General features: G+C 42.6%; 1 non-coding gene across 1 annotated transcript; it reads left to right on the top strand.

The window, feature by feature from the left end:
* The first annotated feature begins 5,264 nt into the window (after window positions 1-5,264).
* On the top strand, window positions 5,265-5,371 carry LOC120268199. Its single transcript, XR_005538866.1, has one exon. It is a non-coding gene; the product is annotated as a small nucleolar RNA R71 (small nucleolar RNA).
* The last annotated feature ends 22,247 nt before the right edge of the window (window positions 5,372-27,618 follow it).

The raw sequence follows: 27,618 nt of genomic DNA, 5'->3' as shown, positions 1-27,618 counted from the left end.
AGCTTTTGCTTGTCCTCAAGCAAAAATTAAACATATTGTGCATAGATGAAGGAAATATTGGAAGTGTTTGGCCTTAGGTTCACCAAAGTATAGAAAGAGAGCATTCTACAAGTAAGGGAAATTTCAACACTAAACATGAAAAATCGAAGCTCTAGCTAAAAACTTGAATCAAAAAGGACAACAAACCCGAAATCGTGAAACTGTGTGGACTCACTCAAGTCAACCCAAAGTATACTCCTCAAAGCTCTAAGTATAAGGGACTTATTTATCTACAACAAGAAAGCAACACCAATTTCAAAGACGGTAGTAGCTTCACACATTCTCTAAGGTAGCCCTTTCCCAAGCGGCCGCTAAGGTGGCTTTCACACTTTCGAGGTGGTAGCTCTTTCTACCGGAGTGATAGCTTTCACTCATCCTATGAGATAGCTCTTTCTCTCATTAGGGCATAACTAGTATCCGACTTATGAGAGTAACTTCATACTTCATAGGTGGTAGCTCTTTCCACCTAAAATGCAAAATAAACAAGAAAACTATTTTGTTGCTTTTTTTCATTTTCATTTTTATTTTCAATTGTTTTTTTCAGAATTTAACACAAGAAACAACTAAAACTAGTCCCTTTAACATCAAACATGAGTTTCCAAAAGAGTTTAAAGAGTGAGTAGTGCAACGAATATAAATCGGGCAAAAATTCCTAGAAATTCAAATAAAACTAGAGCATGAAGACATTCAATGTTGAAAATTCTTCTAAATTCAAGAATACAATCAATGCAACTAAGGTGAACCGCCATTGGCTATGTGAGCATGTATATCAATCAAGAACAATAGAAAAGATGTGTCCACTATGAAACTCCCCTCCCTCACACTTAAGTTGTACATTGTCCCCAATGTACACATGCAAAGCTCACTCATAATGTATATCAATCAAGAATATATGTGGGAGAAGCAATCAAAACAATACTCCCCTGATTCCTAATGTCACGTTTGATGAAGCTAACTCCTTGGGAGTAGTGTTTCAACGGGTTGTGAAGCTCACACGGCCAAGTGCCGAAGCACTTTGGCCGTGCCCATAACAAAGTCTCAATTCCCAAGATGACAAGACCATCTGGACGCATACACGAGGGGGTTCAGTGAAGCTTAATAAAAAGAAAATAACTCGAGTATATAAAAGATAGAACAATGAATACAACTCGAGATGCAAAATGAAAATAAACTCAGAAGAAGAGTCCTTTCTGAGTGAACAAGTCCAAAATAAAGTGCATAAAAGTAAAGAAATGGAAATAAAATCAAATGCTGGTGTCGCGCTCTGGGTCCTCTGCTGCTGGTGGTGAGGAAGTACATGGTAGCTCCACCGGTGCTGGTGTAGGTGATGGGGAAGATGCTGGAGATACTGAAGGGGCCTGAGGAGTCCTCGGTCGCAAGACAAATGATGAGGCGATATTTCGCTCTAAGATCTACTGTAATGCGTCGAAACGTGCCATGAACTCTGTGTACTGAGCAGCCTGCGTGGCCTTGATCTCACCAATCTCTGCTCGGGCCTCAACGACCTCTGTCTGTATCACTCCTAAAGCACTCTCGAGCCTCCCAAAGCGATCATGGGCTCGAGATGGTGAAAACATAAGTACGGGGGGCGCGTCCTCTGCCACTTGGGGCGCGTCAGTCTCTATCGGTGCTGGCTGAGGCTTGGGAGCAGGCTGAGATACCATGGCCTCATCACCCTCATCCGCAGCTATCTCTTGAGTCGGTAGAACTAAGGCGTAAACCCCTGTCCGAACTCTCCGTACCATCATCATCAATCTCAGTGTCTCCATGCCCAAGGGAGCAGGTATAGTCACCTTCTCAGCCCCTCTAATCGCATCAAGTAATCCCATACCAACAACTAATCTCGTGATATAGGGGCCTGAGAAAATCACTCCAAGTCTGGCATACTGCCCCTGGTGTCGTATGTACTCTGCCAAGATATGCCCTAAGTGTATTGGTGTACGCCGCACCATCGAGTATAGATATAAAAGCTCCTGTCCGCTAAGCACACCAGTATTGTCGCCTCGGCCGCTCACTGATCTACTCAGAATAATGTGAATGTATCTGTAGCTAGGGCGAGAAAAGCAACTGGCTTTCGAAACCCAGGCTTATACTGTCCCTACCCACATAATGCGGTGTACGCATGTTGCGGAGTCAAACTCCCAGGATAATCTGTGGGCAGCTGCTCATACTCCTCTGTCTCAGTATAAGCCGCATCATATAACTCCATCAAGATCGGAAACTGAGTCACACTCAAGCTATGATGATGTCCGAGGGCTCTGAACTGAATAGTACCAATGCTGCCGAAACTGGAGTATGAACGATCGAACTCGAACGAGGCTAACACCTCGAGCATCAGTGTGCGGATGGCTGGGTCTCTGATCGATAGTAAACAGTCCCATCTACCAACCACAAGCATACCCTTGATCTTGTCTGCCATAGCCTCAACTAACTGAATCTCCCTGAGTGTGCTAATGTCAGGGATTCTGGTCTGGCCAAATCTGAGGCTAGACAACCGCTCGAACCTCACCAGATGCTCAGGAATGGTAAAACTCATACTCTCGGGTTCGGGAGATGGCTCACGCGGCTGCTTATCAGCTTGCTTCTTCGACTGAGGTGCCATAATCTATAAAATTTGAAAGGAAATCGATCAAACAAGTTAATTAAGAAATACTGTAGAAATCCACACTGTCGTGCGGAATTTCCGCATGCCCATGTGGAACAACGGGGCGTGAAAATCGCACGGCCGCGCCTCAAAAATCCAAAAATACAACGTGCAATTATATCTAACTCTGTTCTAAACATGAATAATCATTGTAATTGAAGAAATGAAGCATTATTAACTAGATTCATCGAAGAAAATCATGAATTGACGAAGAAAATCAAGAATAGGTCTTACCGACGAGTTGAGATGAGATAATTTAGATTTGTCCGGAAAACCTCGTAAAAATCCTACAAAATTGGTGCTAAGGGGTCAGGAAATGATGTGAGAGTTCTCTCAGACGAATGGAGGATGTGAAGAAGAAGAAGAGGAACGGCTATTCTTTAAAAAGACATAGCACCTGTTGGCGTTTTGTACATCCGCACGGGCGTGCTAAAATTACCCATGCCTGTGCGCCTCGATAAAAGAACCGCACAGGGCAGTTGCACTCCCTTGTGCACTCTCGGGAAAAAACACCCACTGACTCTGAACGCTCTTGCACGGGTGTGCGGAAAATACCCATGCCCGTGCGCCTGACCCACAGGGGCAGCCGCACGCCCCTGTGGCTTCTCTAGACATCCGAGAAAATTCCTAAGTTTTCCGCAAGACCGTGTGGGAATGCCACACGGGCGTGGACATTCACAAGTCTAATTCACAGGGGCAAACGCACGCCCCTGTGCCTTCTCGGGATGGAGAGAGCTCCTCTACAGAGATTCGCACGGGCGTGCGGAAATTATCCACTCCCGTGCGAAGTTCACCAGGTCATCCACAGGGTGGAGTTCACGTCCCTGTGCGCTCTCGGGATAATCTGCCAAACTCTGTAGGAAATCACACGCTCGTTCGAAAATTACCCATGGGCGTACGATATTCGCATGGTCGTTCATAGGGGCAGCCGCAAGCCCCTGCGCCTTCTCTGGATGAGCTCTCAGTGTAAATCCACGGGCGTGCGGAAATTCCACACACCCGTGCATTTTCCTTGGATGCCTTAGTAAAACTTACAGGCTCTTTAGAAAATCTTTGAACATGTTTACACAATCAGAGCCTGCCCTATTATGCAAGTTTTACCAGTGAAAAACATGAAATAAAGCTCAAACGACCCAACTTCGCCAAATCCACATGAAAACACACGATTAATCCTCAAAACCTAAAATAAAATCGTAGCACAAGCATCTAAAAATCAAGACACCAACTCAACAATTTATTCATGCAAAATAATACATTATTCGACTAAGAAAAACAGTAAACAATTCGGTTGCCTCCCAAAAAGCACTTGTTTAATGTCACTAAGCTTGACGTACCTTGTCTTACCTCACGGGGGCTCATAGATGAATGTTGCCCTCTTACCCATGACTTGGAAGCATGATGAGCACAATCTCTTGTAGGTAGAGGGTGTATTCTCGGGCTTGGGGCCACCTAGCAATGGTTCATCCAACTTCTTCGGTTCACGTACGTCTCCAATAGCCTTGGAGCGTTTTCGGTAGCGTCTTCTAGCCCTCTTCATTTTCCAGAGCACCTCCTTCAAGATCCCGGGGTAGATGGTACTTCTTCCATTGAACCAAGCATCATTACTTCTTCATAATCCTCCTCTTGGTTGAACAAACCCTCGTACGGGTCCGGATTGAACATTTCCTGCATGTATTCATCAATAATCTCATCATTAGTGTCTAGAAAATATAAAGTGTCATCAAAATCAAGAGAATACCGCATGGCTTCAGCAAGGCGGTATGTGAGATTGTCATCTCCAACTCTCAAAGTTAGCTCTCCGCCATCCATGTCAATCAATGCCTTGGAAGTCCACAAGAACGGCCTCCCAAGTATCAAGGGTACATCCGCATCCTTATCGACGTCTAGCAGCACAAAGTCTACAAGAAATATATACTTGCCCACCTTGACAAGTACATCTTCGATGATACCCCTCGGATGTCTCACCGTTCGGTCCGCCAATTGCAAAGTTATCCGAGTGGGCCTAGGCTCGCCCAAGCCTAACTTTGGAAGAAGGTGTATGGCATGATGTTGATGCTGGCCCCTAAGTCCACCAATGCCATTTCTTCACCCATGTTGCCCCATGGCCTTTGGTGGACCCTGATTGCTCCATGAGAAATTTGGATGATTCTTCCAACCCGGATTGTAGGTATTGCTATATGGGTTTCCTTGAGGTCTCATGCCATTACCTACAAAATTGATGTTCTCAACCGAAGATGCATCACCAATCGAGATCGGACAATCAGAGGGAGCATGTCCTCCACCACACCCGTTGCAATTCGTCATGGCCGCTACTCTATTTGAAGTTAGAAGATCTAACTTCTTACTCAAATTTTCCACTTGAGCCGCCAATGAAGTTACTGCATCTATCTCATGGAGACGGGCTACCTTTTTCTTCTCCCTAGCATTCCATTGGTAGCTGTTTAACACTATTTCTTTAATTAACTGACGGGCCTCATCTGGGGTCTTGCTACCTAAGGTACCTCCTGCTGCCGCATCAAAGAGTTGCCTTGTACTTGGGTTCAAACCGTTGTAAAAGGTCTGACCAATCATCTACTCTGGAAATCCGTGTTGCGGGCACTTTCTCAGGAGCTCCTTGAACCTTTCCCATGTCTCAAATAGAGACTCCAATTCCAACTGAACAAAGGATGAGAACTCATTCCTAAGCTTCGCGAATTTTCCGGGAGGGAAATAACGGGCAAGGAAAGCTTCTACCATCTCCTCCCATGTGGTAATTGATGCTCTAGGTAATGAGTGTAGCCACTGCTTCGCTCTCCCCTTTAGGGAAAATGGGAAGGCTCACAACTTGATGGCATCATCCGTCACCCCGTTTATCATCAGCATATCACACACCTTAAGAAAACTCTCTATATGACTGTTTGGATCCTCATCGGCCAAATCTTTGAACTGTGCGGATTGCTGTAACATGTGGATGAATGCCGGATTCAGCTTGAAGTTCTGAGCTATAATCGGGGGACGCACAATACTCGATTGTGTCCCCAACACTGAAGGTCTGGCATAATCGGATAATGTTCGCTATTGCTCATTCTGTTCTGCCATATTTTCATATTCTTCCACTTCCAAATCATCTAGATTAGACTGTTCTTGCACAAGCTCTTTCCCTTTTCTTCTAAGTGTACGTTCAAGCTCGGGATCTCCTTCAATCAATATTGAGGGGTTCCCTCGGGTCATAACCTGGAGCTGCACCCAAAAAGAAAGAAAAAGAAATCATAACGATGATAGAATAAGAAGATATGAAATAGAATGTATGGTGAAATAGCTAAGAAACCAAAGTGCAAAGTATCTCTAAACGCCTATTCCCCGGCAACGGCGCCAAAAACTTGACACGTCCAATTATGCGTGTAAACCACAAGTGCAAGGGTATCGAAGTAATAATATCCTGGTGAGAGGGTAGTCGAATCCTCAGGGAATAGTGCTTAGAACCACCAAGATTTCTATTTAACTAGAATGAAAATATGTTGAAAGTGATGTGGAAACAAACTCAATCCAAATAAAAATAAGAAAAGATAAAGGAGGCGCAAGTAAAAGATAGAAAAGGCAATCGACGATAAATGGGGTACCCGAATATTGCTCTGCCTAGGACAATCATTTCAAGTGCAAGAACCCTCTATTATGCTTCCTAATCAATACAAGTGAGTCATGGAAATCCTTAGTTACATAGTCCCAAATCTAAGGTCAACTATGCCTAACTCTATACATGTCTTGAATAACCTCTCAACCTCGCACTCGCATAGAATTGCAATAATTTCTAGGGATTCCAAGTGATAAATCTCTTCCTAATTGTAGACCTAACACTTTGGTCCGGGTGGAAGGTCCGTAACCATAATTAAGCCCTAGATACTAAGATCACTTCTGCGCTTCACTCCGTTGCACCCGCAGCTAAGCCCCAGCGGAAGGTTATATCCCTTAGACCATTCACTCTATTGTGGCTGCAAAGAACTCAAGGAACGGAGGTAGAATCTAACACATCAGAGGGGAAAGAGGACACTCCTGTACCTCTCGACTCACCCTCTCAACCCTCTCCAACCTAGCTTTGTCTATCACTCATGGTGTGTCACTCACTCACAAGGTTACCAACAAGAACTCTCAACCCTAGTGTCACTCTAGGGGAGTATTCACACAATCAAGCATTCAAACTTGGAACTCACAATAAACATCAATTAATTGAAAGCATAATAAAGAGATTCAAAGAAATGAATACATCCTAGGGTTCACAAATACCCAAGTACCCACTAGAGGTTTAGCTCTCATTGGAACAAAATACAATAGATAATGAAATCAAAAGTATAGTTATAAGTGCTTGTGCGATATGAATGCGAAGCGTTCATTCTTTATGTTGAGCATTACTTTTCTCAGTTTTTTACATTAATATGTGTGTTTTTATGTTACTTTTATGCAGGTAGGGTTGTGAGGCCGAGTATGAAGGAAATGGGCCAATGTGGATCATAATGCACCTATTTTGGAGGAGATCTTGCTAAGGTTCAAACGCAAAGACATAGGAAAGGTGTTAGATGCTAGAGTGTGTGCCAACCTCCTCGTATTCGAGTGAGTACATCCATTTGGATGGGCACAAAGGTAGGCACACTCGAGCATTCCGTCTTATGCATATAAGAACAAGAACCCCACCAACATATATATCATTGAATAAGCAAGTGACCACGACGTGACCGTGTGCCCGTTTGCGTTACCCCGATGAAAGTATGGAATTGGGAAGTTATTCAGGTCGAAGACTGTAGTAGAGCAATGTAGCAATAATGTAGCAAATACTGTAGCAGCACTGTTCACAGCCGGCCGAGAAATCAGAGAGACAGAGAATCCACACGGGCGTGTGGAAATTATCCACGCCCGTGTGGAAATTCCGTACGGGCGCGTGTACCGTCCATGCCCGTGGAGTTGCCCGATTCCAGCCCTATTTAAAGCCGATTCAGCCCCGATTTTGGTATTCTTTTCTCCATCTTTTCCCCAACTTGCAGAGAGGGCTTCGGCTAGGGGTTTCGTGGGGTACTAGCGAAGGTTTTGGAGAGGTTCTACGGCTCCGACATCGTGATTCCATTACGAAGAAGGTTGGTAGTTGAGCTCGATCGAGGCGTATCCTATACCCGGACGAAGGAATCCTTGGACGACAAGTAGAGGACTTTCCACAAGACCATCGACTACGACCATCGAGGGGGTTTCTTTATGGATTTATTGCTTTTACATTCGATTTCTTTTGATTGTACTTAGCTCCATGGAGAGCTAAACCCCTAGTGGGTACTTGGGTGATTGTGAACCCTAGGATGTATTCGTTTTATTGAACTTCTTTATTATGCTTTCAATAAATTGATGTTTATTGTGAGTTCCAACCTTGAATGCTTGATTGTATGAACATTTCCCCTAGAGTGACACTAGGGTTGAGAGTTCTTGTTGGTAACCTTGTGAGTGAGTGACACACCATAAGCGTTAGACAAAGCTAGGTTGGAGAGTCCCCTTTCCCCTCCGACGTGATAGATTCTACCTCCATTCGTCGAGTTCTTTGCGGCCATAATAGAGTGAATGGTCTAAGGGATGAACCTCCGCTGGGGCCTAGTTGCGCGTGCAATGGAGTGAAGCGTTGAGGTGATCTTAGTATCTAGGGCTTAATTGTGGCTAGGGACCTTCCGCCTGGACCAAAGGGTTATGTCTAAATCTAGGAAGAGATTTATCACTTGGAATCCCTAGAGCTCATTACAACTCTATGCGAGTGCGAGGTGTTGAGATTGTTCGATTTCTCCTCCGGGACATGTATAGAGTTAGGCATAGTTGACCTTAGATTTGGGACTATGTATGTAAGGATTTCCACGACTCACCATTGCATTGGTTAGGAAGCATAATAGAGAGTTCTTGCACTTGAAGCGATTATCTTAGGTGAAACATCATCCGAGTACCCGATCTTTATCTCTTGCCTTGCCTCCTCCTTACTTTTGCTCTCTTACTTGTTGCTTTTAATTTCAGAGAATTGAATCATTACCACACTTATCATTGTTGATACTCCACATAGCTAAGAATCGAATTAAGTGTCTTTACTCCCTACTCCCTGTGGATTCGACCCCGCTCATCCGGGATTATTACTTCGACAAACCCGTACACTTGCGGGATATAAGCAAGGGGACCTTGTCATATAGAGATGCAATCCATGAATGAAAACCCCCTTGTGTTCATGTCAAAGGTCTTGTGGATCGGCCGCATCTTCTTTAAAGGTCCCCTCGTGAAACATAGGGCACACCTTGCCGAATCGGTGCTGATGAAAGCTCCCCAAATAGTTCTCTTCCGAAGGAAATGCTGTGTTAAAGGCCGTCAAACCTCTCCAAAGCCTTGCCAAAACCTCTCCAAACCCTAGGCGCTGGCGCCTCCAAAGATGGGGAAAGGTAGAAGAAAAGATAGGGGAAAAGATGGAGAAAAGAATGCTGAAACTGGGCTGAATCGGCTTTAAATAGGGCTGGAATCGGGGATCCACACGCCCCTGTGGACGCTCCTGTGGATTTTTCACATGGGCGAGTGGAATTTCCACACGCCCGTGTGGATTCTCTGTTCTGTAGTTTTCTCGGCCGGTTGTGAACAGTGCTTCTACAGTACTTTGCTATAGTTTTATTATAATACTCTGCTGCAGTATCGTCCTAAAATACTTCCCGAATCCATACTTTCATCGAGGTAATGCAAATGAGCACACGTTCACGTCGTGGATCATTTTGCGTCTTCAATGATGGAAAAGTTGGTGGAGATCTTGTTCTATATGCATAAGTCGGAATGCTTGAGTATGACTGCCCTTGTGCCTCTCCAAATGGTTGTGCTAACTCAAATATGAGGAGGTTGGCACACACTCTAGCATCTCACACCCGACCTATGTCTTCGCGTTTGAACCTTAGCAAAATTTCCTCTAAAATCGGTGCATTCTGATCCACATTGGCTTCTTTTCTTCATAATCGGCCTCACAACCCTACCTGCATGAAAGTAACATAAAAACACACATATTAGTGTAAAAACCCGAGAAAGATATTGCTTAACATAAGGAAAGAATGCTTCGCATTCATATTGGACAAGCACTTATCAATGCTTGATTGATTGAATCCTCCCTTAGAGTGACACTAGGGTTGAGAGTTTACCTTGATAACCCTTGTGAGTGAGTGACACACCACAAGAGTTAGACAAAGCTAGATTGGAGAGGGTTGAGAGGGTGAGTCGAGAGGTAGCAGAGCATCCCCTTTCCTCTTTGGTGTGATTTATCCTACCTCCATTTCCTTGAGTTCTTTGCGGTCATAGTATAGTGAATGGGCTAAGGGATGACCTTCTGCTGGGGCTTAGTTGCAGAGGCAACGGAGTGAAGCGTTGAAGTAATTTTAGCACCTAGGGCTTAATTGTGACTATGGACCTCTCACCTGGACCAAAGGGTTAGGTCTATTTCTTGGAAGAGGGTTTATCACATGGAATCCCTAGAACTCCATACGATTCTATCAGAGTGTGAGGTGTTGAGATTGTTTGATTTCTCCTCCAGGACATTGTATAGAGTTAGTCACGGTTGACCTTAGATTTGGGACCGTATATTGACGGATTTCCACGACTCGTTAATGCATTAATTGGGAGGTATAATAGTCAGTTTTGCACTTGAAACGATTATCCTAGGCGGAACAATATCCGAGTACCTCATTTATATCGATTGCCTTATCTCTCACTTACTCCTGCTTTTCTCTCTTGTTTCTTTTATTCTTGTTTACATTACATCTTGTTAACACAATCATTATTCATCTTCACTTGGTGAAGGAACAATTTAAGTATTTTTACTTCCTACTCCCTGTGGATACGATACCCACTTACTTGGGATCTTATTACTCCACAAACCCGTGCACTTGCGGGACATATGCAAAGGGCGTTGTCAAGCGTCAGTTTTATTGCTTCCTTGATAGTATGTTGGGGTATTTTAAAATGCCTATAACTTCAGAAGATCAAGAGAAGATGACATTACTTGTCCTTATGGTACTTTTGCTTACAGAAGAATGCCTTTCTGGTTATGTAACACACCTGTGACATTCCAACATTACATGATCGCCATCTTCGACGATCTCTTATAAGACATCATGGAGGTGTTCATGGATGATTTTTGGGTGTATGGAGATTCCTTTGACATGTGTTAAGGAATTTGGAGAGAGTGTTAGTGAGATGTGAAGAAACAAATATTGCTCTTAATTCGGAGAAGTGTCATTTTATGGTCCAAGAAGGCATTGTCCTTCGACATAAGATTTCCCAAGTGGAGATGGAGGTGGATAAGGCAAAGATTGAAGTCATAGAAAACCTTCCTTCAAATACAAATATAAAAGGGGTTCATAGTTTCTTGGGGCATGCGGGTTTTTATAGAAGGTTCATCAAGGACTTTTCAAAAATAACCCAACCATTGACTAAACTCCTTGAAAAGAAGTTCCCTTTGATTTGGGGAATGATTGTCTGATAGCTTTCAACTTGTTGAAGGAGAAATTAGTGCAAGCACCAATTTTGATCACACCAGATTGGAACGAGCCCTTTGAGCTCATGTGCGACGCAAGTGATTATGCTGTTGGTGTAGTGTTGGGTCAAAGGAAAGTTAGGTAATTTTGACCGATCTATCATGCTAGAAAGACTCTCGCAAGTGCTCAAGAGAACTATACACCACTGAAAAAGAGTTGTTAGCAGTGGTGTTTGCTTTCAACAAGTTCAGACCATATCTCATCTTATCTAGGGTCACTGTATTTACCGATCACTTAGCACTCCGCAATCTAATGAACAAGGCTGATGCGAAATCGAGGTTGATTCGTTGGATCCTATTGTTGCAAGAGTTCGATATGGAGATAAAAGACAAGAGAGGAACCGAAAAATGTGGTTGCAGACCATTTGTCTTGATTAGAGGGGTGTGAAGGTCAAAAGCCAGGAAGCAAAGAGATTAATGATTACTTTCTCGAGGAACACTTGTATGAGGTTCAGAGTTTAGAATTAGAGGGCACTCCATTGTTCACAGATTTTTTAAACAACTTGTCATTGAGAGTGCTTAAGTAGGGCCTCACATTCTAGCAAAAGAAGAAGTTTTTCAGTGATTTGAGGAATTACGTTTGTGATGATCTGCACTTGTTCTGCATTTGTGTATATCACATAGTTCGAAGATGTGTATCAAGGGAAGAAGGGTGGAATATCCCTGCACATTGTCACTCCAGGCCAGTTGGGGGGCATTATGCTTCAAGTAGAACATCTGAAAAGGCTTTGGCTGCCAGATTTTATTGGCCGATGACAAGGTCCCCTTGCGTATATCCAGCAAGTGCACGGGTTTGTCGAAGTAATAATCCCGGGTGAGTGGGGTCGAAACCATAGGGAGTAGGGAGTGAAAATACATAATTTGGTTCTTAGCTATGTGGAATATCAATAGTGATTAGTGTGAAATTGATTCAATTCTCAATAATAAAAGAAACAAGTGAGAGAGCAAGAATAAAGAAAAGGGTAAGGCAATCGATAAAGATGGGGTACTCGAATGATGCTTCACCTAGGATAACCGTTTCAAGTGCAAGAACTCTCTATTATACCTCCTAATCAATGCCATGGTGAGTCGTGGAAATCTTTACATACATAGTCCCAAATCTAAGGTCAACTATGCCTAACTCTGTACATGTCCCGGAGGAGAAATCAAACAATCTCAACACCTCGCACTCACATAGAGTTGCGATGAGCTCTAGGGATTCCAAGTGATAAATCTCTTCCTAAAAGTAGACCTAACCCTTTGGTCCAGGCGGAAGGTCCCTAGCCACAATTAAGCCCTAGATACTAACATCCTCTCAACGCTTCACTCCATTGCACGCGCAACTAGGCCCCAGCGGAGGTTCATCCCTTAGACCACTCACTCTATTATGGCCGCAAAGAACTCGAGGAACGGAGGTAGAATCTATCATGTCGGAGGGGAAAGGGGACGCTCCTGCACCTCTCGACTCACCCTCTCAACCCTCTACAACCTAGCTTTGTCTAATGCTCGTGGTGTGTCACTCACTCACAAGGTTACCAACAAGAACTCTCAACCCTAGTGTCACTCTAGGGGAAATGTTCATACAATCAAGCATTCAAGGTTGGAACTCACAATAAACATCAATTTATTGAAAGCATAATAAAGAAGTTCAATAAAACGAATACATCCTAGGGTTCACAATCACCCAAGTACCCACTAGGGGTTTAGCTCTCCATGGAGCTAAGTACAATCAAAGAAATTGAATGTAAAAGCAATAAATCCATAAAGAAACCCCCTCGATGGTCGTGTCGATGGTCTTGTGGAAAGTCCTCTACTTGTCGTCCAAGGATTCCTTCGTCCGGTATAGGATACGCCTCGATCGAAGCTCAACTACCAACCTTCTTCGTAATGGAATCACGATGTCGGAGCCGTAGAACCTCTCCAAAACCTTCGCTAGTACCCCACGAAACCCTAGCCGAAGCCCTCTCGCAAGTTGGGGAAAAGATGGAGAAACGAATACTAAAATCGGGGCTGAAATCGGCTTTAAATAGGGCTAGAATCGGGGGACTACACGGGCGTGTATGATGTCACACGCCCCTGTGGAATTTCCACAAGGGCGTGGATAATTTCCACACGCACGTGTGGATTCTCTGTTTCTCTGATTTCTCGGCCTGCTGTGAACAGTGCTGCTACAGCACTTGCTACAATGCTTTTGCTACATACTCGGCCTCACAACCCTACCTGCATAAAAGTAACATAAAAACACACATATTAATGTAAAAACCTGAGAAATGTAATGCTCAACATAAGGAATGAACGCTTCGCATTCATATCACACAAGCACTTATCAGCCGACTTTATTCCAGGATGCACATCAATTTTTTCTTCGATGCGATAGTTGTCAAAAGGTTGGAAATCTATTGCGGAGGGATGAAATGCTGAGAATCCAATTCGATTTTGTGAGGTATTTGATGTTTGGGGAATTGAATTTATCGGCTTGTTTCCAAAGTCTAATGGTAATCAATACATTCTGGTTGCGGTTGACAATGTCTCTAAAAGGGTGTAAGCTCAAGCTTTACCTACTAATGATGTTGGTACAATGGTCAAATTTATTAAGAGGTTGTTCACTCGATTTGTGAGCCCCCGAATTATCATTAGTGATTGAGGGACTCATTTTGTAACACTCAGCTTGAGAAAGTGTTGAAGCGCTATGGAGTGCATCATCGCCTTGCTACCCCCTACCACCCACAGACGAGTGGTCAGGTGGAAGTCACAAATAGAGAGCTTAAGAGAATTTTGACAAAATCTATAGAACAAGGAAAGCGGGATTGGTCGGAACGCTTGGATGACACACTTTGGGCTCATAGAACGGCGTATAAAATCCCAATAGGGACCATTATTTGTAACTTGGTATATGGTAAATCATGTCACTTTTCCGTGGAGTTAAAGCATAAAGCCTATTGGGACATCAAGGCCATGAATTTTGACTTGAGCAAGGCGAGGGAACAAAGAATGCTTTATCTCAATGAGTTAGATGAATGGAGAATGAAGGCATATAAGAATACAAGGATTTACAAGGAGAGAATTCGGAAGTAGCATGATAAGCATATAAAAAATCCAAAAGAGTTCATGGTCAGCGATCAAGTGTTATTGTTCAACTCTAGCCTGAGGCTATTTTCGGGGAAGCTTAAGTCCAGATGGTTTTGGCCATATACTATAACTGAGGTGTCACCCTATGGCGCTATTGAAATTTCTCATCCGAAGAAAGATACATTGAAGGTGAACGGTCATCGGCTAAAACCTTTTTTTGATGGGGAAGCAAGTAAAGATAACAAGGAAGTATTCTTTCTTTGAGAGCCCCCGTGAGGTAAGGCAAGGTATGTTGCGCTAAGTGATGTTGATAAGTGCTTGAGTAGACATATTTTTATATATGTTTTACGTGCATTGAGCATCCTTTTTACCATGGTTTATGTCTCATATTGTGTATTTGGTGTTCTTTTATGCATAGAGGTTGTGAATGCCTTGAAGAGTAAAAAGGAAGCAAAGATAGGCTATAAAGACACAAAGTTGGGAGTTCTTGTTCAATTCAAGGACCAAGACACAAGAGGAGTTCATAAACATGGAGATGTGTGCCAACTTCCAAGAAGATTCAAGTCAATTCACTAGTTGGAAGGGCACAAAGGCAGCCACATCTTCATGTTACTTCTCTTTGTGAAGATTGCAAGACCTCTCAAAGATACATCGATAAAGAAAAGTTTTATAGCCTACCACATGGACGTGTGCCTGGACATGTGGCCTCAAGAAAAGAGTGTTTGGACCGCGTTTTGTGAAAAGTACTATAGCAAAATAATGTAGCAACAATTTTACTGTAAACGCCCGCATGGAAATTCCACACGCCCGTGTGGAAATTCCTGCGGCCCACGCAGGCACGTGGAAAATACACATGGGCGCGTGGGGGCACGTGACAGACGTGGTCTAAGGTCTATAAATAGCTGTTTTGCCCTATTCTTTCTAATCTTTTGTGCGGCTCTTGAGGGGTAAGACGGCTAGGGTTTGGAAAGAAGGTCTTTGCGGCTTTGGAGGCGCTTCATCACCAACTTTGATCGATTCCTCCTCCGTCATAGCATCAAGGAAGCCACCAGTGAACCTAGCTTCGGAGTGGGTCCTTCAAGACATCGAAGCTCTCCATCAGGGCCATCAGTTCATATATAAGGGGGTTTATTTCTATAGTTTTAATGTACTTTCATTCATTGATGGTGTGTTTTGTATGTTGCTCCATGGAGAGCTAAAACCCTAGAGGGTATTTGGGCTTGTGAACCCTAGGATTCTCAACTTTTGTGGATTTGCTTAGTGTTTCTATTTAATCCGAGTTTGACTAAGTTTTAATCTTGATTGTCTAATGTTTCCTTGCCTTATTAATCTTTTTGTTATTTGGTTTGCATAATTTGTTACCTTCGTGAGAGAGAGGTATCCATTAGGGTTAGAATCTCAAGATTGAAGAGGGTTGAGAGGGTGAGTCATGAGATAGTGAGCATCCCCTTTCCCCTCTGATTGGTGTATTCTATCTCTGTTCCCTAAGCTCTATGCAACCATATTTGGTGTGAGGCGTGAGATTGAGAGATTTATTCGCCGGGACCTTGTAGGGGGTTAGGATCTATCATCGGGAATTAGGGTTAGATCAATCTTTAGGAATCAGATACACCTCTTGGAATCCCTAGAGTGCTTTGCGGTCATATGTGGTGTGAGGTGTTGAGATTGAGCGATTTCTCCACCGGGACCTCGTAGGGGACTAGTATCGGCGATCTGGAGGCCAGATCCAATTATTTTTTCATTTCCATGACTTAACTTACTCATCATAAAAACACTTTGCTTATCCGGTACCTAATACCTGAATCTTAAGGGGAGCATTGCCATAATACCCCACTTTTACTGATTGAGATCTCCATCCATTTCACCCTTGCATATTCGTCTCCGGTATTCATTTCTTCAGACATTAGATCACCACACCTTTCCATTTATCATTAGGCTAGAAAGCAGAGAAGAATTTAGTACTAGTAGCCTTGTTCCCTGTGGATTCGACTACCTGACTCACAGGGTATTTTATTACTTCGACACTCGTGCACTTGCGGTTCACATGCATATTCGGACGTGTCAAGTTTTTGGCCCCGTTGCCGGGGAACAGGTTACTAGGAACGCTAGGACTTTGTTGCTCTAGCCACTTAACTTTTTCTTTATTTTGTCTATTCCACACTTTCTTTTTCTTCCATCGCTCTCATCGATTTTTGTTTTGTTTTTATCTATTTCACTCTATCTTCTTCCACCGTTCTATTTTGTTTTATTTTGTCTTATTTACTTTTTCTTGCATGGAACTTGAATGATGATTGATCCACTTATAGAATTATGTTCATAGGTTGATGTTGTCACTAGAAAATTGATCGACTTGTTAGTGTTCATCAACAATACAATCCATGTCGCACCATATCTCATCCAACTGAAAGGAGCTACTCAAATCTCTTATGGGATATTAATAGACAATAATAAGAAACACCTCAACAAGAACTTCAATGGGACGAGAAGGTTGAAGAGGATGTACTTCAGTTGGAAACAGTGTTACCGAGATTTATTGAAGCAACCGATCCCCGTTTCCAAAATATTGAGGCCACATTAAGTTGTCACAAGATCTCCATAAAAAACCTTGAGCATCAATTAGGAGAGATCTTGGACATGCTTGCTAAGGAAAAAGAAAAATTTGAACAAGCAAGGCAAGTGTTTCAGGGACATGATGAGGCCATGAACAACATTGAAGAGATTGGGCAAATTGAGTACATTTGTGCATAAAATAAAAAGAAAGAAGTTGAATACCATGTTGAGATTTTGGATTGTGTAAATGAAGATTGTGCTTGTGAGTGAGAATATTTTCAAGGGGATTTGCTAGTGTCATGCTCCTCTCAAGTTGAAAATACATTAGAAGAAGCAAACCCTAAGGTAATGGAACAAGCATCTTTCTTTGGCATTGATCAACTCATACAATGCAAGAAAGAGGTTTTTGGAAGGGAAGAAGATGTTGGTAGGAGATTGAAGCCATCCAATGACCCACCTGTGCTAAGCTTGGACAATTCCCAACCCAAATTATTTCCTTGGAGGCCAAAAGTAAGATGGTTCGACTCTCCAATTAATATTCCATCGCGACAACTAGATCCTTGGTTTAAAGAAAGTAGCTATGCAATATCTAGTCAGGAGGAACACACTCTTTTCAAGCTTTCATAAGGCAAGGAAGAGGTACGTCAAGCTTAGTGACGTAAAACAAGCGCTTCTTGGGAGGCAACCAGAGTTTTTAATTGTTTTCTAGCTTAGATTTTTATTTTTGCAGTAATAAAATCATGAGTGTGTGCTTTGTTAAAATTTTATTGGTGTTGAGTTCTTCATGAAGACTTTTGGTGTTTTAGTTTAAATGTATGTGTGTGGCATGGTTTAGGATGATATTCATGTTTTTAGTTGGGAAATTGGACTTAATTTCATGTAAATATCTCTATGGATGTGTTTCTGTAGAAATTCTGTAGCCCACACGCCCGTGTGGAATTTCCACGCACCCATGTACAGTACCCACGCCCCCATGTGAAGTTTTCACACCCCCATGTTGGGTAAATTGATGAAGAGGACCACTATTCACCATTTTCATTCACACATCCCTTCATCTTTCTCACACACCCACACTCCCTAACATTTTTCCTTGGTCATTAAAAGGTTTAGAAGGGTTTTGCCGCCCATTTAATCATACTTTATTCCTCAATTCACACCGGTGAGCTCTCATTTTTCTAACCTTCTCCATGCCTCCATTTTTCGAAATTTATGTGGATATCTTGGTTCTTATGCATTGTTCTTCATGGAAATCACCTTAATATGCTTGAGAATGCTTTTATAAGAGTTTTGGAGCACCGTTGAGGGTCGGCATGGCATTTTTGGCCATAGCCTGGCTCCCACGTGGTCGCGTGGGATGCCCACGTGACCGTGTGGGCTGAAAATCATGCCCAGGAAGCCCACGCGGGCGCGTGGAAAATCCACGCGACTGTGTGGATTTTCCACGTGCCCGTGTGGGCTGCTTTCAAGCCAAAAATTGGCAACACGGGTGCGTGGATTTTCCACGCGCCCGTGTGGATTCCTGCAGCGTGCCATTTCATGTAAATTTGCATTTCTTTGGCAGTTTTCTTGCACGTATGCCACCAAGGACCGAAAATCTTTAATCGTATATGATTAACCTTGGATGGGAATATTCTTTTGGCACACCGGCAACACCTGAAGATGACGTCAATTCTTGAGGCGTCCCACTCAAGATTCTTTAGTTTTCTTTATTTTTTTTTTCATTTTTAGTTTTTCTTTATTTTATCTTTGAGACTTTAGTTAACTTTGTGTTTTGTTTTGTTTGTGCGAGTTTGTGCTTCATGTGTTTACTTATAAGAACTCGTACATCTTTTCTATTTTGTTGAGCTTTACTAAACCCCTTGTCTACGTGTAGATGGCCTTGAGAGTGATGCTGATTGTATTTTAGTTATAGACATGATCATGTGATATTGTCACATGGTCGTGTGAGCTTCACAACCCATACAACAAGCCCATGAGTTAGACTTCACCAAACAATTAATGCGGAGTTCAGGGAAGTATTGTTTTAATTGCATTCCCACACACATTATGCGTCCATTGTTATTATTTTTATTGTGCTTGCATGCGTACATTGAGGGCAATGTACATTTTAAGTGTGGGGGAGGGTTCACCTTATACATGACTTTTACTTGTGTTTTCATGAGTATGCTCTTGTTGCCAATGAAGGTTCAAATTAAGATTTAGAGTTTAATTCTTAGGTTTTGGAGGTTGTAAACATTAGATTTTATCATGATCTAGTTTTCATCCAATTTCATTGAATATTTTTGTCCGATTGCTCTTTGTGCACTTCTCTCACTCATTAGACTTATGAAGACTCTAGTTCATTATGTTTGGGACTTTAGTCTACTAGTTTTTATTTGAAAAAAAAATAGAGGAAAATCAGAACAAATCAGAAAAATTTGAAAAAAAAGAAGAATTGGAAATTATTTGTTGTTTGTACATAGGGAGTGGAAAGAGCTACCACCCATGATGTATGTAGCTACTCTCATAAGTCGGATACTTGTTATGCCCTAATGAGAGAGAGAGAGCTATCTCATGGGATGTGTGAAAGCTACCATCATTGGTAGAAAGAGCTACCACCTCGAAAGTATGAAAGCCACTCGGGAGGCATCTTGGGAAATGGCTACCTTAGAGGTTGTGTGAAGTTACTACCTATTCTTTGTGTTTATGAATAAGTCCTGTGTTAATAAGAACTTAGTAGTGGACATAGTGTTGACATGAGTTGAGTTTTTCACACACACACGCATTCGGATTTTATCACTTTCATTTTTGATTGGATTGTTTGCTAGAGCATTGATTGTTTTGTCTAGTGTTTTGCTATAAAGACACAATGTTGGGAGTTCTTGTTCAATTCAAGGACCAAGACACAAGAGGAGTTCATAAACTTGGAGATGTGTGCCAACTTCCAAGAAGATTCAAGTCAATTCACTAGTTGGAAGGGCACAAAGTCACATCTTCATGTTACTTCTCTTTGTGAAGATTGCAAGACCTCTCAAAGATACGTCGATGAAGAAAAGTTTTATAGCCTACCACTTGGATGTGTGCCCGAACATGTGGCCTCAAGAGAAGAGTGTTTGGACCGCGTTTTGCGAAAAGTACTGTAGCAAAACACTGTAGCAATAATTTTACTGTAAATGCCCCGCATGGAAATTCCATACGCCCGTGTGGAAATTCCTGTGGCCCACATGGGCGCGTGTGGGCACATGACAGACGTGGTCTAAGGTCTATAAATAGCCGTTTTGCCCTATTCTTTCTAATCTTTTGTGCTGCTCTTGAGGGGTAAGACGGCTAGGGTTTGGAAAGGAGGTCTTTGCGGCTTTGGAGGCGCTTCATCACCAACTTTGATCGATTCCTCCTCTGTCATAGCATCAAGGAAGCCACCAGTGAACCTAGCTTCGGAGTGGGTCCTTCAAGACGTCGAAGCTCTCCATCAGGGCCATCAGTTCATATATAAGGGGATTTATTTCTATAGTTTTAATGTACTTTCATTCATTGATGGTGTGTTTTGTATGTTGCTTCATGGAGAGCTAAAACCCTAGAGGGTATTTGGGCTTGTGAACCCTAGGATTCTCAACTTTTGTGGATTTTCTTAGTGTTTCTATTTAATCCGAGTTTGATTAAGTTTTAATCTTGATTGTCTAATGCTTCCTTGCCTTATTGATCTTTTTGTTATTTGGTTTGCATGATTTGTTACCTTGGTGAGAGAGAGGTATCCATTTGGGTTAGAATCTCAAGATTGAAGAGGGTTGAGAGGGTGAGTCATGAGATAGTGAGCATCCCCTTTCCCCTCTGATTGGTGTATTCTATCTCTGTTCCCTAAGCTCTATGCAACCATATTTGTTGTGAGGCATGAGATTGAGAGATTTATTCGCTGGGACCTTGTAGGGGGGTAGGGTCGTTCACCGGGAACCAGTGAACCTAGGTTCGGAGTGGGTCCTTCAAGACGTCGAAGCTCTCCATCAGGGCCATCAGTTCATATATAAGGGGATTTATTTCTATAGTTTTAATGTACTTTCATTCATTGATGGTGTGTTTTGTATGTTGCTCCATGGAGAGCTAAAACCCTAGAGGGTATTTGGGCTTGTGAACCCTACGATTCTCAACTTCTGTGGATTTTCTTAGTGTTTCTATTTAATCCGAGTTTGATTAAGTTTTAATCTTGATTGTCTAATGCTTCCTTGCCTTATTGATCTTTTTTTTATTTGGTTTGCATGATTTGTTACCTTGGTGAGAGAGAGGTATCCATTTGGGTTAGAATCTCAAGATTGAAGAGGGTTGAGAGGGTGAGTCATGAGATAGTGAGCATCCCCTTTCCCCTTTATCCTCATGTTCCTTCTCTTTGTGAAGATTGCAAGACCTCTCAAAGATATGTCGATGAAGAGAAGTTTTATAGCCAACCACATGGACGTGTGCCCGGACATGTGGCCTCAAGAGAAGAGTGTTTGGACCGTGTTTTGTGAAATTACTGTACTGTTCACGTGTGGTAAGTACTGTAGCAAAATTACTGTTCACGCGCCCGTGTGGAAATTCCTGCAGCCGACATGGGCACGTGGGGGCACGTGACAGGCATGGTTTTGGGCTTGAAATAGGCCGTTTGCCCTATTCTTTATGGACTTTTGGCGAGGCTTTTGGCGAGCACTTTGAAGGCAAGGCGGCTAGGGTTTTGGAGGAGGTCTTTGGCGATATTGGGGGGCGTCCATCACTAACTTTGATCGATCTTCTTTTTGTCATAGAATAGAGGGAGCCTTCGGCGACCTAGCTTCGGAGAAGGATTCTTCAAGACGTTGGCCGACCCATCAAGGTCATCATCACGAATTTAAGGGGGTTTTACTTCATGGTTTTCATTGCTTTTCATTGTATTCATCATTGTTTTGTAACTTGCTCCATCGAGGGCTAAACCCTAGTAAGTATTTGGGCATGTGAACCCTAGGATCTATGTTTTTGTATTGATTTGCTTTATGTTTCTATTAAATCTGAGTTGATTTGAGTTTTAATCTTGTATTCCCATTGCTTTCTTGTTTTATTAATCCTTGGGGTTAATTGGATTTTCATGATTTGTTACTTTGATGAGAGAGAGGTCTCCATTAGAGTTAGAACTTCAAGGTTAAAGAGGGTTGAGAGGGTGAGTCATGAGATAGTGGAGTGTCCACTTTCCCTTCCGATTGAGTGTTTCCTATCTCCGTATTCCCTAGACTCTATGCAACCATATTTGGTGTGAGGTGTGAGATTGAGAGATTTCTCCGCCGGGACCTTGTAGGGGGTTAGGGATCCTTCGCCGGGAATTAGGGTTGGAACTATCTTTAGGAATCGATTTCACTCTTAGGTGTCCCTATAGCGTATTGCGGTCATATGGGGTGTGAGATGTTGAGATTGAGCGATTTCTCCGCCGGGACCTTGTAGGGGACTAGTACCGGTGGCTTGAAGCCAAGGGCCGGTTGTTCTTGGATTACCTCGACTCATTAGACTCGGTTTAGAAGCATTTAGTGAATCTTGAGCTTCATGTTAGATCCTAGGGGGAGCATTGTCCAGGTACCTCATCTTTATTGATTGAGATCTCCTTTACTTGTTTTTCTTGCCCGTTTGCTTTCTTATTAATTCTCTTGCAATTAGTTCATTTCATCAAATTTCCACACGGGCGTGTGAAACACTTAGAAGAATTTCTCTGTTAGATAAAGAAGCCACAGGGGTGTGTGGATGCCCCTGTGGGTCAGATACATGGGCGTGGGAAAGTTTCACACACCCGTGTCGATGCGTTTAGAGGTTCAGAGTGTTATCCTGAGAGCATACAGGAGCATGCGGATGCCCCTGTGAAGCACTCCTATGGAGTCACACTGGCGTGGGTAATTTACCCACGGCCGTATGGATGTGCAGAAATCATAAGGCTGTGATTTTCTTTATAAACCTATTGAGCCTTTATTACTATCACACTCCCAAACACTCGAAGAACATCCTCTCGCACTTTCCTGACTTCTTACCGTCATTCTAGAGGGTTTTCACTCAAGTTTTTCGGCCGTTCTTAAGTCTTTCACCTTCATATCATTGGTAAACCCTTATTCCCTCTTTTCTTCACCAATCATATTTTTAAAGTGATTAGACTAGTGAATATCATTTTATTTCCTTGATTAGATGGTTTATGCATGCTTAGAAACAATTTAGAAACAATGCGGCGATGTATTTTTGGAATTTTCGTACATGGGCCATGCGGCTTTCACGCCCCATGGATCCATACGACCGTGTGGATTTCTGCAGTATGGATTTGTGACTAAGCTTGATCGATTTCCTTTCAAATCTTACAGGCATGGCCCCTAGGACAAAGACGCTAGCCGGCAAGCGTCTCCAGAACCCGAGCATATAAAGTTTACTATACCTAAGCACAGGGCTCAGTTTGAGCGTATTTCCAAGCTTAAGTTCGGTCAGACGCAGTTCCTTGATTCTAACAGCGTGCGCGAGATACAGTTTTCTTTGAGGTATGTGATAAGTGCTTGTGTGTGAATAATAAGAAGTTTTCTTTCCTTACTATGAGCATTACTTTTATTTGGTTTAAGTGTTAATAGATGTGTATTTGTGTTCTTTTGTGCATTTAGGGTTGTGAAGCTAAGTATTAAGAAAAGAAGCCAAAATTAGATCATGAACACACTATTTGGTGGAATCTTAGAAGGAACAAACGCGAAGACACAAGTGGGGCTCTAAGATACTTGAATGTGTGCCAACCTCCATGTATTCAAGTCATTACAATGAGTTGGAGGGGCACGAAGGAAGTCATATTTTTGTATCCCGACTTGTGCATTGATAGCAAGATCTTCACCAATGAGGACTTTGATTGAAGAAGAGTTGCGATCTATGGTATAAACGTGTGCCCGTTTATGTTGCCTCGATGAAAAGTGTGGAATTGGGAGTGTTTTGGCGGAGCACTATAGCAGGGTACTATAGCAATACAATGTAGTAGTTACTACTGTTTACAGCCGTCCGAAAATCAGGTTTCTAGAGAATCCACATGGGCGTGTGGATATTCCCCATGCCCGTGTGAAAATTCCACAGGCCATGTGGAGAATCCACAGGGGCATGTGGATGGCCGATTCCAGCCCTATTTAAGCCGCGGTTCAGCACAATATTTAGGGAATCTTTCACTCTTCTCTCCAACTTTTCTCCATCTTTTGAGAAGCCTTCAACTAAGGTTTTTAGAGGCTTTTGGCAAGTCTACGGAGTGGTCCTACAGATTCAACACCGTGCTTCTCTTGGAAGAAGGTTATTGGGGGAGCTTTCGTTAGCACCGATCCGGCGAGGTGTGCCCTAGGCCGGACAAGGGGACCGTTGGAGAAGAAGAGGCTACTTTACAAGACCATCGACACGAATACCGATGGGGTTTTCCTATGGATTACTTGTTTTTACTTTCGATTTCAATATTGATTGTATCTTGCTCCATGGAGAGCTAAACCCCCTAGTGGGTACTTGGATTTTGTAAACCCTATAATGTTAATGTTTCTTTGACCTTTTATTATGTTTTCTTTAATTGATGTCTCTAATTGAGTTCTAATCTTGAATGCTTATTGAATGATTTCTTCCTTAGAGTGACACTAGTCGTGAGAGTTCATCTTGGTAACCTTTATGGATCGGTGACACGCCATGAGGGTTAGACCAAGCTAGATTGGAGAGGGTTGAGAGGGTGAGTCGAGAGATAGCCGAGCATCCCCTTTCCCCTCCTGTGTGATTTATCCTATCTCCAATTCCTAGAGTTCTTTGCAGTTATAATAGAATGAAGAACTTAAGGATGAACTCCGCTGTAGCTTAGTTGCGCGAGCAATAGAGTAAAGTGTTGAATTGACTTTAATATCTGGGCTTAATTGTGACTAGGGGCCTTTTGGCTTTACTAAAGGGTTAGATCTACACATAGAAATAGGGTATATCACTTGGAATCTCTAGAACTCCATGCAACTTTGCACAGTGTGAGGTGTTGAGACTGAGCGATTTCTCCACCGGGACATAGTGTAGAGTTAGTCAGGGTAGACCTTAGGTTTGGGACCGTGTGCTTCAGGATTTTCATGACTCATTAAGCATTAGTTAGGAAGCATAATAGTAGGTCTTGCACTTGAAATATTAATCCTAGGTGGAGCATTGTCCGAGTACCCCACTTCTATCGATTGCCTTTCCTCTCTTTTACTTGGGCCTCCCGTTCTTGTTTCTTTTGTTTCCGCTTACATTACACTTTATCAATACAATCATTATTTATCTTTGCTTGGTTAAGTAGCAATTTTAGTATTTTTAATCCCTACTCCCTGTGGATACGATACCCCACTCACTTGGGATTTATTACTTCGATAAATCCGTGCACTTGTGGTCACATTCAAGGGGTGTTGTTAGTATGGCAGATGAGATTGAGGAGATGTTGGCCATGGGCAGTTCGCGTCGACTACTGACTATTCTTGACCCTGCCATCTGGCTACCGACACTGGAAGTACTAGCATCATTTTAGTTTGATAGATCATACTCCAGTTTTGATAGTGGTAACACTATACAGTTCAGAGTCTTCGGGCTTCATTATAGTATGAGCGTCACACAGTTCTCAATTCCTTTGGGTTATACGATGAGGAATTCACTGCCACCGAGGAGTACGAATAACTCCCTATAGATTATCCGAGTAGCTTGACTCCTAAGCACATATCGAGCATTATGTGGCCATGGTCAATATGAGCCGGGGGTGTCGAAGGCGACTTGTTTGTCTCGGCCGAGCTACAGATACATGCACGCCATCCTTAGCAGATCAGTGAATGGCCGCGATGATAGTACAGGTGTCCGGAACCGACAGGAGCTTCTTTACTTATATTCCATGGTACAACGCCAGCCAGTTCACCTTGGTCACATACTAGCAGAATAGTTCAGGCATCAGGGTCAATCTGAAAGGATCGGCGTCCTCTTCTCCATCCCATATATCGCTAGGCTCATCATCGGAATGGGTCTACGGGATGCTATTAGAGGGGATAAGAAGTCGATCATACATGCTCCCCTAGGTATAGAGACGATTGGACAGATGGGGATGCTGCGCAGGTATGGACCGGGAGTGTATATAATGATTGTACCTGATCCAGACATAGCTGAGGAAGTTGTAGCAGAGGGTTCTCACCCTGATCCTGAGCCACAACCAAAGTCGATGGAGACCGGCACACCTCTTGCAGCATAGGAGCCATCCCCAGTACGCATGCTCTCTCTATCTCAAGCTTATGATCATTTTGAGAGGCTTGAGAATGCTGTGGGGGTGCTTCAGACTAAGATCGCCATGGTTCGCGTGATATAGGTGGCGCAGAACATAGAGGTGATAGCGCATCTTGATATTCTGCAACAGCTACTTGAGCGCGATGCCGCCTCACCATTCATCATGAGACCATGGACCTCTCAGGCTCCTCCAGCACCACCCTCACTCGTTCTAGCGCTAGTCGATCCACCAGTTTCAGTATCTTCACCAGCAGCAGTAGAGTAGCCAGAGCGCAACACCGACGCTTGATGTGTCTTTCATTTCTTTATGTTTTCGTATTTTATTTTTACAACATCTTTTGGACTTGTATGCTCATAAAGGATCTTCCTTCTGAGTTTATCTTTTATTTTTGTCTCGAGTTGTATTTCATTGCTTTATTTTTATATAATCAAGTTGTTTTTGTTTGTTGAGCTTCACTGAACCCCCTTGTATATACGTGCAGATGGTCTTGTCAGTATGGAAATTCAGGATTAGTCATAGATATGATCAATGTGTTTTACACGTGGCTGTGTGTGCTTCTCAACCTATTGGAACTCAACTCCCAAGGATTTAGCTTCATCAAATGCACCATTAGGAGTTCAGAGGAGTATTGTTTCAATGGCCCACTTCCACATATATTTTTGATTGCTATACTTTTTATTGTGCTTGCATGTGTACATTAAGGCAATGTACATCTTAAGTATAGGGGGGAGTTCACTTTACACATGTCCTTTACATAAATTTTGATTGACATACATGCTCATGTAGCCAATGGAAGTTCACCTTAGTTGCAATGATTGTATTCTTGAGTTTAGGAAAAATTTTCATCATTGAATGTTTTTTATGCTCTAGGTTTTACTTGGATTTTTAATAATTTTTGCCCAATTGACACTTGTTGCACTACTCGCTCATTAAACTCTTTTGGAAACTCAGGTTCAATGTTTAAGGGATTAATTAGTACTATTTCTTGTGTTATTTGTGCTAAAAAAAATAAAAAAATGTTAGACTTATTTGGTTGTGCAATTGGGGTGGAAAGATCTACCACCTATGAAGTATAAAGCTACTGTTATAAGTCGGATACTAGTTATGCCCTAATGAGAGAAAGAGCTATCTCATGGGATGAGTGAAAGCTACTACCTCGGTAGAAAGAGCTGCCACCTCGAAAGTGTGAAAGCAACCTTAGCAGCCGCTTTGGAAAGGGTTACCTTAGAGGATGTATGAAGCTACTACCATCTCTTTGTTTTGTGTTGTTTTGTAGATAAATAAGTCCCTTATACTTGGAATATTGAGGCGTATACTTTGGGTGGACTTGAGTGAGTTTACACACACTTACATGTTTCGGGTTTGTTGTCCTTTTTGATTCAAGTTTGTAACTAGAGCATCGATTTTTTCATATTTAGTGATGAAATTTCCCTTACTTAAAGAATGCGTCCTTTGCATGCTTTGGTGAACCTTAGGCCAAGCAATTTAAATATTTCTTTCTTCTATGCTTCAATGTTTTATTTTTGCTTGAGGATAAGCAAAAGCTTAAGTGTGGGGGAGTTT

The sequence above is a fragment of the Dioscorea cayenensis genome, chromosome 8 (assembly GCF_009730915.1).
Source record: "Dioscorea cayenensis subsp. rotundata cultivar TDr96_F1 chromosome 8, TDr96_F1_v2_PseudoChromosome.rev07_lg8_w22 25.fasta, whole genome shotgun sequence".
Classification (NCBI taxonomy): Eukaryota; Viridiplantae; Streptophyta; class Magnoliopsida; order Dioscoreales; family Dioscoreaceae; genus Dioscorea; species Dioscorea cayenensis.
The sequence above is the reverse complement of the archived record's forward strand: the minus strand, read 5'-3'. Positions and strand labels throughout refer to the sequence as shown.